We start from the raw sequence: 13,698 nt of genomic DNA on the forward strand, positions 1-13,698 counted from the left end.
ACCTTCCTTTTCATAGGAAAATTCAACCCTTGCCCATTCCAAGTAACCAATTGAACCAATTCCATTTCGGATAAAAAAATATATTTAAGGAATGAAAACACTGATGTTTTCTTTGGCAGACAACCCACCCAACTGAGCAATTACAACACTGAAATCTAAGTTTCCATATATATTCTCTATCGGTTTATAGTAATTCCAACGACAGCCAAAGCATCTGCCATACCATCTAAAACAAAATCATTGATAAAAAAGCATCTAAAGCATTGTTTTAATTTTTGTTTTTAATGGGGGGCCCCGCCAACCCCACTTTTTTTAACCTTTAAGACCCATTTTTATTAAACTAAACATTTACCATCTAAAAAAAAATCCATTAGATGCTTTTTTTCAATCCATTTGTTTAGATGGTATGACTGTTGATGCTTTGGTTGTTGATGCAATGACCGGATACCTCTCTATCTCTTCCCTTCTCTTCTGCTTCAGCTTCTGCTCTTCTGTGACAAGGCCCTGGTTCTAGGCAGAAGAATGTGGGAAGACTATCCGCAACAGAGGTCCAGATCAGGTCTTCTTATTCTTCTGCATGTCCAGCGATTAATCAAAAAGGGGAGGGGGTGACTTTCTCATTTTAAAAGCAAAATGCCACAGGGGGTGGATTGGTCCAAAATAAGCCTGCAGTAAGGGGTCCAATCCCTGTTGTTCTATCACACCTAGAGTACCTTGCTTGCAGGAACAGGAAGGGACTGGACAAGAAAGAGAATAGTAACAGAAAGCAAGATGGTGGAAACTATCTTCAGGCACCTCTCAGGCTACTCTAACACTGCCCTTTTCCTATGCATATCAGCCTTAATGGAAGCCTAGTGCTCTGCAGGCTTTGTGAGGCAGGCTTTGTTATTTCGGGGCTGCCTATGAAGCATTGGTGCCAGAAGATAACTCACAGGGGTTGTTTCTATGTCCTGGGGAAGGTGTGGTCCTTACTCTTGAACAAACAAAGTTAGAGCATCCTGGCTATTGTTCCACATGGTAGCTGAGGAGATAGTCAACCTCGACACCAATGCACATCAGTCCTGTCATCATCAAGCCCTGCTCACAGAGCTGACACTGGTGTGATATCAAGTTAATGTGGCTGTACTTTTGTGTGTCATTAGCAATCACCATGCCACAACCCGGCATGGCTAATCTTTAAAGAGTTATGTGTCACCAGCCTTTCTATTGCATTACATTATCAAAATTTAGATCAGAGGAGTAGGCAATTTAAAGGCCACCTTTGCATGAGGGACTTTGTTCACCAGCAGCTGACAGGGATGCACATGCGACCTTTGAACCTGATCTGTGTCGCTATTTTGTTTCTCTATAGGTCTCAACTGATCACTGAGGGATTGGTAGACAGAGTCAAATGCTACAGTGCTTATCAGGAATGGATTCTCATTGGCAGTCCAGCATTACAATTATTTCTAGACCGTAATACCTGGTAGAACAGGATGCACGTATACTCATGTAGTGTAGTTTCTCGTTTGAGAAGGACAATACAGATTTTGATTCAGCTTAGCTTTACAAATAAAAATCCTTTTCTATTGTTCAGCATAAAATCATGCACGTTAAAGTTAACATGTTCGTTGTTGTAAGGAGGTGCAATTGATTTTAATTAAAAAACGAGATATTTATTGTAATGCCAGAGGCTTTTTTGCGAGGCACATATTACCCAGATGTTTATATTTGACAGCCGAAAATTGTGCTGTTATACGGAAACAGCAATCAATCAAGCAGTTACTAGCAGTACACATCTTGTTTTGGTATTTAGACGACAACGCAATTTATTGGAATGGGAGTTTCATACTCCCCTGAACCTTTAGTGATTTACTGCTTCAACTCTTCAACTACAGTTTTGGGAACAAAATTGCAGCATGTGTGCTTTTAAGAAAGTGCTGTGCCACAGTGCTAATGCAGTGGATTTACTGTGGGTGCTTATTTGCCGTCAAAGATGACCGCGCCACAAGCAAAAACACGATTGCGCGCTCCAGAGCTGTGAAGTGCAGCAGCATATGAGAAAAGGCTGAGATTTCCAGAGACCAGAACTATTCTATTTCATGTTTATGTCATGATTTGGTAATGCATTTGCTTCCTATGGCCTTATATAGACATGCAGGGTAATCATGGAATTAATGTGCGCTGAAAACGGGGGCGCATGTGTGAAAATCACAGCGCACGCATGCAAAAGCCATGCAGGCAGCTGTTTGTCGATTCATTGAAGGCGCTGCGCGTGGCTTACCTGAGATCTGCGCTGAATCCACATGTGGCACACACGTCATTGCGACATCCCAAAGGCTGTGCGCGAGACAGCCATGGAAGGTGCACACAGGGCAGTGCACACACCTAAAAAGGGAGCGGAACACGTGGAATGGGGAACAACACGTGAAAATGTGGGCGTTAAGGGGAAGTACCGCTGATACATCCTCGCAACGCCCACACACGCGCTAACAACACGTATTCATGGAATCGAAGAGGAGAAACCCGCTCGCCACAAAAGACGCACTAATCTGGAAGCTGGCATAAGCGCCCAGCGCAGCATAAAGGTGAACGCAAACAACAAACAAGCTCATACCGTTATGATGAATATACCGTTCCTCGCAGCAGTGGTCGTGAGCCACCGCAGGAGGGGGAGGATAGCCAGGCCCGCATTATTTTACCCAGGACCTGCCTTTTTGGGATGCCTGATGAACAGGTCTATGGCAGGTACAGGTTTCCACCCCATATCATCCTCGACCTGGTCACTGAGTGGGAGGATGTCCTCACATCACCCCCTCTGTGCTCCCAAGCATTGAGCCTTGGAAAAGGTGCTCAATGTACTGCATTTCCTGGCCACTTGGTCATTTCAGCAGACACGTGCCATAGTTGGGGGCATCTCACAGGCCACGCAGTCACGCTGCCTACACCAGGTGTTGGCGCTCATGACTGCACGTCCCTCAATCCGCAGGCACATATACATGCCCAGAACACCCGCAGAAAGTCAAGCTGTGGTCCAGGACTTTTACGGGGTGGCACACTTCCCCAAAGTGCTAGGTGCCATTGATTGCACCCATGTGGCTCTAAGTCCTCCTAGGGCCACTGAGCACATCTATCGCAACCCCAAGCACTGGCATTCCATCAACGTGCATGTTGTATGTGATGCCAAGGGAATCATCACCTCTGTATATGCCAACTCTCCGGGGTCCAGCCATGATAGTTTCATATTCAGAATGTCACCCCTAAACCGGGACCTGAAAGCTGGGAGGCATGGCGACACATGGCTCATTGGTGAGTACAAATGCCTCTGCACATGCATGCATGTCACACACAGAGAAATGGCAAAACCCAACTAATGACAACAATTATCACCTCCCCAGGTGACACTGTCCAACCCTCTGAGCACCTACACGATGACACCAATACAGAACCCCACCACACCTCCCGAGGTAAGAGACAACACAGCCCATATTGCAACCCTGGGCATAGTGGAGCGCACATTCAGAGTGCTGTAGTCACATTTCCGCTCCCTTGACCGATCTGACAGCAAGCTGCTATATGTGCCCCCAGTAGTGTGCAGGATTATAGTGGCAGCATGTATTCTGCACAACGTTGCAACCCGGCAGGGCGTGCCGGTGGACATGGTGGTGCCCCCACATCCCCAACCATATGCACGGCCGCTGCACATGGGAGGGGAAAGGGCACATGTTGAGGCAGCCCGTACCCAGCTTGTGGCAACATTTTTCACCTAAAATCCCACCCCTCTGGAGTGCACACAGGCCTGGCACATACCAGCTGACAATTGATGATGAAAAAGGGACAGTCAACTGTCACAACCATACCACCCTGAGATTGTTTCCCTGGAAGTGCTACATTGTGTGCATCCCAAGCTACTTAAACAGACCCAATGCTGTGTCATTAAAAGGCACACATTCATGCTGCATGAAGGACTACCCCCTTGAAAAACAGCACACCCAAATACTGGTATGTCACCCAACCCCTCCCAAACCCCATCTCCCCTGCTCAAGACACCATGGCATGGCATGCAATGTGAAAGAAACCAAACAAATGAAACACATGACACAGTTGTCACAAAGTGCACAGTCACCAATGGAAACAGGCCACAGACAATTCCCTCTCACCTATGAAAAAGAAACAGCACACATGAACATATACTTACCAGCATGACAAAACATGAATACAGGACCCAACAGTCGCAACGTCTGACAGTAACCAATCACAACAGTGCAAGTGTGACAACCTGTCAAAGGCAGCACATCAACCCCTCCCATCTCCAGTGTGTTGCTGGTAGATAAATGTGGCAGGGTACTGAATACAACATGAACTGCATTGCAATGGAGACAGGCAAGGTAAGATATGAAGAAGCTACATGCAAATATGCATAATGAGCAATATCGAATACAATATACAAATCAACCATGCAGTGGAGAAATCATCAGTAATCCCCACTAGGGGTGTATACACAGTTTAGACTACAGACTGGCCACACAACTCATGGAATCCCAATGCCTCTGTGTAAGTTACTGTCGCACAGTGCCACCCTTGCGAGCCAATGGAAAGGGGAAGCAGGAGTGGCATATGTGTCTGGACCCCAAGCCTCAAACACAAACACAAGACAAGCCTGCATGGGCCCAGCTGGAGCACACAGTGGATGCCTACGGGTGTCACACAAAGCAACACATGGTAACATGAATGCACAGTAGACAAAAAAGAGGAAAAACTAAAATAATAAAAAGAAAAATATTCAAAAATGGCCATGGGTTGACTAGGGGAGGGGTACCAGCCAGGAAGGAGGAGGTGCAGGGTGCACCCCAACACCCACTTGCATGGATGTTGAGAACGAAAATACCCTCCATTGGCTCATGGCCTGCACGGCTACCCGATAGTGGGAGAACTGCCATTGCTGTCGTCACCCTCTGGTGCTACATGAGAAGGTGTGCATGGTATGGGAGGCACACCATGCAAAGCTCTGGCATGCTCCTCCATGGCAGCAAGCATGCAGGTTTGAAAGGTTTGGTTCTGCAGGATGATGGTCTGGAGGTCCCCATGCAGCACCTCGTGGGTAGCAAGGCGTCACGTGATGCACGGATCTCCACACGGGTTGCCTGGAGCTCAGCTGAGAGTGTGCGTGTTAGCTGCTCCAGCTGCTGTTCTGACCTTGTACTCCGGGACACCTCAAGTGCACCCAGAGCAGCTCTGAGGGGGCTGTTATCTTCCCTCAGGGCATCCCTGTGGGCCTGTGCATCTGTAGATATGGCTGTGCGCAGAGCTGCCAGTTCAGCCTGTTGGACCCTGTTGGCGGCCAACATATCCTGTCTGTCTGAGTGGCACGTGGACCGTGTTGCCTGCTGCTGGAGCTCCACCTGCCTTACCGGGGGGGGAGAATGGAAGGGGCCACCCTATTCACAGCCTGAGCCAACATCTCACATTATGCCCCCTGCTGTGCTGCAATTGCATAGATGGAGTTCTCCCACACAGTATTACCCGGTGGTGCACGGCCACCGTGTTGCCGGACATGACACCTGTTGGCCCCAAGGTGATGTGCGACCCTGCATCTGTAACCGCCACACGCGGACATTCCAACACTGAATTGGCCATTGAGGGGTTTACCCCCAGTGCAGGTGCTTTGGACAGAACAGCATCCCTGCCAGAAACACTTACCTGCTTGTTGATGCCTGCAAGGCCTCCATTTGCTGGGGTACAGTTGGTGGGGTGGCCACCCCGGTTGGCCCTCCGGCTCCCGACTGTGGCAGGGATGTGTCCTCTACCAGCCTGGCTGCTGGCTCAGGGGCAGCTCCACAGGGGGCCAAGGTGATACTTTGGCGGGAAGAGGGCACAGAGGATGACTGACGCATAGGGGTTCAGTTCAGGAGGGGATCGCAAGAAGATGCAGCACACAGAGGAACCCAGTGCCAACGACCCATCCTAGCAGGTCGATGCACCCATACAGGAATTCAAAATCCTGCTCGTCATCCCGAATTCCAAGTGTACGCAACGCCAACTCAGCTAGGACAGGCTCAACCCGGTCACGGATTGCCACATCCACATGGAGGGGAAGGTCAGTTGTTGTTCGCGCATCCCCTTCCTGAAAACGGGTCTGGACAAAGGCATCCCTGCTGGTGCCGGATGATGCAGTCACAGGATCGGGGAAAGGATTACACACAGGCACCTCCGCGGTGGCCTGTGCTGCCTCCTGTCCCTGCCCCTGGACTGCACCGCTAGCACCAGTGGAATCCCCCCCTTCCAGGCCCCCTGCATGGGGCTGTCATGGCCTCCTCCTCAACCAAACCCCCCACCAACCTGGATGACTCTGTGGCGTCTTCCTCCGTAGGCCCCTGTGGAGGCTCACCTGCCCCTTCTGCTGCCGAGGAGTCCACCTCCAACCTCTGCCTCTTGGACCTTCCCTCGGCAGCTGCGGCCATGGACGCAGCACCAGACTCCTCACTCCCGGAAGATATGATTACCTGGGAGGGGAGCTGGGCCTTGAATCTCCGGCTGGTGGTGGCATCCCTGCTGCTGTGCTCCACAGCACCCTCTCTGCCCTCTTCATCAGTCGACGCTGCAGACAGGGAGAGATAGAACACAGGCATCAGGGCACTGTACACTGGTCTGATACACACATGACAGTTGCATATGAGTGGCAGTGTCAAACTTCACAGATGGCATATCATATTGTTTGAACCCACACACATGCACACATTAACAGGAATCGTTCAGCAGGGATCAGCATCCGCACACATACAACTGCATGAACATCCAAAGGTTGGCATGGCGTCACAAGCAACATGGGGAGTGCCGAACACATGCTCACACGCCACCAGACAGACATGCATCTGTACATCTCCACTACCTGTCACAGTGCAATCATCAGCAACTATTTCACATCTGCCAATCGGGTATATACATGTCTGTGTCACATGCATCCATGGCGTCTCACAGTCACACGCCCCCAAACAGACACACACACATGTACACCATGCACATACATGAAGGCGTCACAAGCATCCATGCGTCACACCCCAAACATGGCTGAGTACATACACAGGCATGTAAACATGTGTGCATCATGCAGTTGTGCATCATGCTTTGGAACACATACACCATTGATGTGCATCACACATGACTGGACTAACATGCAGCATGGTCATGTCCCTGGAAATACACATCCATACATGGGCTATGTCAGACATATGTCCAAGCTGCACACTCCTGGCACACCTCAACATGCACTGCGTCCAATGAGTACGCATGCACACTTACCGCTCAACTCCAGAAGGGTCTGCCTCTCGAGGACCTGGAGGTGAAGCGCTGGGTGAATGCGTTCCAGGACCCTCATCTGGTCGGTGGTGAGCAGGACCCGGCACCCCACAGCATCCGCTGCATCCAAGAGGTGCCGGGCCTTCCTGAGGGTCCTGGACCTGAAGTCCTCCCAGCGCTTATGGACATGTTTCAGGTCGTGGGTTGCCACCCCCTCCGCGTTGATGGCACCCACGATGTCCAACCAGATCCTCTTCGGTCCATCCTTGTCGGCGAGTGCTCGTCTGAAGAGGGCATCATAATGCACCAGGACTTGCTCCACCAGGATGCCAACTTCTCCTGCAGTGAACCTGGCAGCCCTCTGCTTCTCTGCCAGGGGGTTGCCACTGGTCCCAGATGGAGTTTGGCCCAACATGGCAAACCCCGAGGCAGGTGTGTGTGGGCAACTGGGTCATGCGGCTGGGCGGTGGAGCGATGGAACAGCAGTCTGGAGTCTTCTGTTCCAGCAGGGGTGGTTGCAGCAACTGGACCCCTGCAGATGGGTGATGTGCAGGCACCAAATAGCAGGGCACGTGGCCCGCAGGCAGGCAGGCAGCAGCAGATGGCTCATGGGAGGCTGCTCGAGGCTCTGGGGGGCAGGAAAACGGCCTTCTGGCCAGAGGCGTGGTCTTCCGTGTGTTGTCACGTGGCCAGCTTGATGAAAGTGAATTCGCAAGTGAAAATCAGCACTCTTGCGTGAAAATCGAGGAAAGGCCTTTAGCGCGTAAGCACATAAGTGACATGGCATGCGTAGGCGTTGCTGTGGACAGGGGTCAAAGGTCCGCGTAGGATGCCATTTCTTGTGTGTGCTTTTTGTGGAGAGCGAGCGTGTGATTCTTATACTTCTTGTCAGTTGACACGCTATTACTTCACAACGGTTGCAGTGCGTACTCCTTGTTTACTGAGGAAGAGCTCAATTCTTCTTTTGGTGGGGTGTTGCCAATGCAGACACATGCATCTTTTTCCCGTTCATTTTCCAGGCAGACAGTGAGTCGCGCACATATTTTTCCACTGTGGTTACCCTTGTGTGTCACATACCCATTCAGAGGTCATTGTAGCCTGGTGTACCACGTGTATGAATTTTTGGTGTTTCTGGTTGCCACAGTGTGCTGCGGGTCATTCATTCCAAGCACATGGGCTACCGAGGGGTCGTGTACACATTTGTTTTTGTTTTTTGGGTTGCCTGAGCATTGCGTGACCCATCATTTTTCCCCAGGCGTCGCAGACAGCCTTGCAAGAGCACAGGTGTAACTATTCCATCTAGTACCCTGCCACCTTCACCCCAATTGCCCAGGACAACTGTTTTGTGCACCTCCCAGTCGCACAAGTACATCAGTGCCATAGTTGGGAGGTGACCAAGTGCTAAGGGAGGCAAAGGTGTCCGCGGTAGGGGACGTGGACAGGATGAGCAGGGTGGCCAGGGTAGCCAAGGTGGCAGTGGAGGCCAACGTGGGCAGGGTGACCCAAGAGGGCAGTATGTCAGGTCCATTCAGGGACACACATGTCCCCCCCAGTGGGTCAGGGAGATGCAGCTGAGACCATCTCAGCTCAGGCCCTACTAGCCCGGCCCGGATTGGTCACCAAACAGGCACGGATGACTCACAAGCTGACTTCCATGTCACGAAGTCCAATCCATGTGTGGCGGTGAAAATTGCTGTCACCAGGCCACATGGATCTGGGGCAGCAATGGTATCTGCTGCCCCGAGTAGCCTGGGTGAGGAGGTGGCAGGGGCAGCTGCAGCTCACTCCTCCCCTGCTCTGAGTCACCCAGCTGGGACTTTGTTGGTCCGGGACCCTCACACCAAGGCAGTTGTGCTGCTTGGTCCTTGCAACAGCATCCAGCAGCCAATGCCTGCAGTGAGACCTTTGGTCATCGTGCCATTGCCTGCTTCCAGTGGCTAGTCCACCTGCACTTCAGCCCCTACAGACCAGAGTGGCATAGAGCACTCAGGGTCTGCATCACCTCTCAAGAGGAAGAAGCATGCTCTTGCAGAACAGACTGGGACCCCAGACATGGCTTGCCCCTCCGGCACGTCAAGGAAGCAGAATTTCAATGATGTGGAACTAGATGCACTTATGGGCTACGTTTCGGAACATGGCCATGCCATGCTGGTGATGGCAGGGTGCAAGACTATGACTGCTCAACGTAGGGCCCACTAGCAGTGAATCGTGGACCACATTAGTTCCCTTGGATTTGTGAAGCACACAGCTGATGATTGCTCAAAGCGTTGGAATGACCTCAAAAGTCAAGCAAAAAACAAGCTGGCTTCCAATTACGCCTCTACTTTGGTGACTTGCAGTGGGTCACCACCATAGGAGGATGAACTCATAGAACATGAGGCAATCGCTGGAGGGTTCATCGCAGAGGATCAGATACAAGGCGTAGGAGACCTACCAGATCTTGAGACAATGTCCGGTGAGTGCCCATGGTTGTATGTCCCGACCATGTGTACGTTGTTTGGGTGATGTGTTGTGATTGAGTGCCAGGTCAGGCTGTGTAGTCATAACCGCTATATGTGACCCATGTAGGGCCTCCAAGCCATCCACCTCCGATGATCTCTATGGCTCAGGTGCTGAATCAGACATTGACAAAAATGTCACGTGCACAACAGCGCTGGGGGAATCCATCAGCCTGGATGCTGTAATGGTGCCGGAGGCAGTTGCATTGGAGGCAGCAGCAGGCTCAGCGTAGGAGGCATCATGGCTCAGGGCCATCAACATCTCGGGGGCAGGCATCGACCGAGGGGCAGGAGGACCCAGGACTGGGGGTGTCTTCCGTGTGGCAGCGGTTGGGCCAGCAGATAGATGCAGAGCGGCAGCGGGTGGAGAGGGCATGCTCAGGATGGCCATGGTGGAGAACTCCATGAACCGTGCTTTGAGGCGGGCTGAGTGCCTCGAGGCAACTCACAGGGAGTTGGTGGATGCCATGGCTGCATCCCTGCGAGACCTCGAGGCCAGGGAACAGGCCCGCCTCCGGAACATCAACATGGAGTTCGATGATGCCGTGGCCCTAGCCTGCCACCTTTGTACATAGTTATTTAGGCATAGGTTTCCTTTCTTTTAATTTATGATTTGGAGTCCACGGACTTTGCTCCTCTTTTTTTGTATATAGTTCTGTTTTTGATAGTAGTTTTGATAAGTTTCCTTTATTTTTGGGATCATGGACCCTTGTGACTTACATTGTGTATAGTTCCGGATATGTACATACTTTCTTTTTGACGTCATCCCATGGAGTAATGGTTTTTTATTTTGGATTGTATTTTTTATGGACTTTGGCGATGAACCACTTTTCATTTTTCATGTCTTGGATTTAAAATTTTCCTTGGATTTTACTTTCTTTTTGCTATTGCATTCATAATTCCTTCATTTGCATGTGTGGTTTTCATTTTGTCATTGTGTTTTCTTTTTAATACATTTCACAAATCTTCATTATTGGTGTGGTCTACTCTCATTGGTTCTGTGCATGTCTCTATGAGCATTGGCTCAGTCATGTGTTGCCACTGTGTGGCTCTGTAGGACATTTATTCATGGGCATGCTGGTTCTTTTCAGACTCTCATGGCATGGGTAATTTACTAGGGAGTGAGTGCAGTAGATAGCTGTGTGTTTGTACTTGCGGGTGGGGGGTGGGATTTGGGTTGGCATTAGGGCCATGGGTCTGTATTGTTATGATGTGGTGTTTGGGGGACATCAGTCGGGGCCTGCTGGCAGGTTGCTGTCAATGGGGGTGGGGTGGGGTGGAGGGACATGTGTCGGGGCCTGCTGGCAGGTACCCATCACTGGTGGGGGGACATGAGTCAGGCCTGCTGGCAGGTGCCCGTCACTGGTGGGGGGATATGTGTCGGGGCCTGCTGGCAGGTGCCCTTCACTGGTGGGGGGGACTTGTGTTGGGGCTCACAAGTGCATTTGCCATGTGGGCTGCCTGCAGGGCATGGTCAGGGTTGATGGGCTGCCTGTGGGGCATGACCAGGGGTGATGGGATGGCTGCAGGGCATGCCCAGGGTTGTATGGTGGTCCCCCGTGGTGTGGGCTGCCTGCAGGTCATGGTCAGGGTGGATGGGCTGCCTGCGGGTCACGGTCAGGGTGGATGGGCTGCCTGTGGGACCTGCCCAGGGGTGTAGGGTGGTCTCCTCTGGTGTGGGCTGCCTGCAGGGCATGGTCAGGGGTGATGGGCTGGCTGTGGGGCATGGTCAGGAGTATAGGGGTGGCCCCTGTGGTTGTGGGCTTCCTGCGGCGCATGCCCAGGGGTGTAGGGTGGTCCCCTGTGTTGGGGGCTGCCTGCAGGGCAAGGTCAGGGTGGATGGGCTGCCTGCGGGGCATGACTAGGGGTGATGGGCTGGCTGCCGGGCATGCCCAGGGGTTTATGGTGGTCCCCCGTGGTGTGGGCTGCCTGCAGGGCATGGTCAGGGTGGATGGGCTGCCTGCGGGGTCATGGTCAGGGTGGATGGGCTGCCTGTGGGGCATGCCCAGGGGTGTAGGGTGGTCTCCTCTGGTGTGGGCTGCCTTCATGGCATGGTCAGGGGTGATGGGCTGGCTACGGGGCATGGTCAGGGGTATAGGGGTGGCCCCTGTGGTGTGGGCTTCCTGCGGCGCATGCCCAGGGGTTTAGGGTGGTCCCCTGTGTTGGGGGCTGCCTGCAGGGCATGGTCACGGTGGATGGGATGCCTGGGGGGCATGACTAGGGGTGTAGGGGGGGCCTGTGTTGTGGGCTGCCTGTGGGGCATGGGGAGGGGGGGGAGAGCACACCCGGGAGGGCCCACACTGGCAATTTGCGTGCAAAGCTCATTCACGTACCCCGGAATACACGTACCCCGCTCCCACAAGCAAAATTGCGTGTTAAGCTAACTTGTGCACCCCAGAATACACATACCTCACTCGCGCCAGCGAAATCGCGTGTAAAGCTCACTCAAGTACCCCAGAATACACGTACTCCACTCCCGCCAGCTACATCAGGTGTAAAGCTCAATTGCATACCCCGGAATACACGTACCCCACTCCCGCCAGTGACATCGCGTGTAAAGCTCACTCGCATACCCCGGAAAACACGTACCCCGCGCGCACCAGCGAAATTGCATGTAAAGCTCACTCGCGTACCCCGGAATACTCGTACCCAGCTCGCACCAGCGAAATCGTGTGTAAAGGTCACTTGCATACCCCAGAATACACGTACCCCGCTTGCACCATCGAAATCGTATGTAAAGCTCACTCACGTACCCCGGAATACATGTACCCTGCTCACGCCAGCGAAATCGCATATAAAGCTTACTCGCGTGCCCCGGAATACACGTACCCCGCTCCCACCAGTGACATTCCATGTAAAGCTCACTCGCGTACCCCGGAATACACATACCCCGCTCCCACCAGCGACATCGCGTGTAAAGCTCACTCACGTACCCCGGAATACATGAACCCTGCTCGCGCCAGCAAAATCGTGTGTAAAGCTCACTCACGCACCCCGGAATGCACGTACCCCGCTCGCACCAGCAACATCGCATGTAAAGCTGACTCGCGTACCCCGGAATACACGTACCCTGCTCCCGCTAGCAACACCGCGTGTAAAGCTCACTCACGTACCCCGGAATACACGTACCCTGCTCACGCCAGTGAGATCGCGTGTAAAGGTCACTCGCGTACCCTGGAATATACGTAGCCCACTCGTGCCAGCGAAATTGCATGTAAAGCTCACTCGCGTACCCCGGAATACATGTACCCCGCTCATGGCAGCAAAATCGTGTGTAAAGGTCACTCGTGTACCCCAGAATACACGTACCCCACTCCCGCCAGTGACATCGCGTGTAAAGCTCACCCGTGTACCCCGGAATACATGTACCCCGCTCATGCCAGCGAAATCGCATGTAAAGCTCACGCACGTACCCCGGAATACACGTACCCCACTCCCGCCAGTAACATTGCATGTAAAGCTCACCTGCGTACCCCGAAATACACGTACACCGCTCCCGCCAGCGACATCGCATGTAAAGCTCACTCGTGTACCCAGGAATACACGTACCCCACGCCCGCCAGCAAAATTGTGTGTAAAGGTCACTCGCATACCCCAGAATACACGTACCCCGTTCGCATCAGCGAAATCGCATGTAAAGCTCACTCACGTACCCCGGAATACATGTACCCCGTTCGCGCCAGTGAAATCACGTATAAAGCTCACTCGCATACCCTGGAATACACATACCCCGCTTCTGCCAGTGACATCGCGTGTAAAGCTCACTCTTGCAACCCGGAATACACGTACCCCGCTCCCGCCACAGACATCGCGTGTAAAGCTCACTCATGTACCCCGGAATACATGACCCCGCTCACGCCAGCAAAATCGTGTGTAAAGCTCACTCACGCACCCCGGAATGCACGTACCCTGCTCGCGCCAGCAA

General features: G+C 52.5%; 1 long non-coding RNA gene across 1 annotated transcript in view; it reads left to right on the forward strand.

The window, feature by feature from the left end:
- LOC138453342 (uncharacterized) overlaps positions 1-13,698 on the forward strand; it is a 2,021,223-nt gene that overhangs the window by 1,561,604 nt on the left and 445,921 nt on the right. The window lies entirely within an intron of this gene.

The sequence above is a fragment of the Ambystoma mexicanum genome, chromosome 4p, assembly GCF_040938575.1.
Source record: "Ambystoma mexicanum isolate Mex_15411 chromosome 4p, UKY_AmexF1_1, whole genome shotgun sequence".
Taxonomy (NCBI): domain Eukaryota; kingdom Metazoa; phylum Chordata; class Amphibia; order Caudata; family Ambystomatidae; genus Ambystoma; species Ambystoma mexicanum.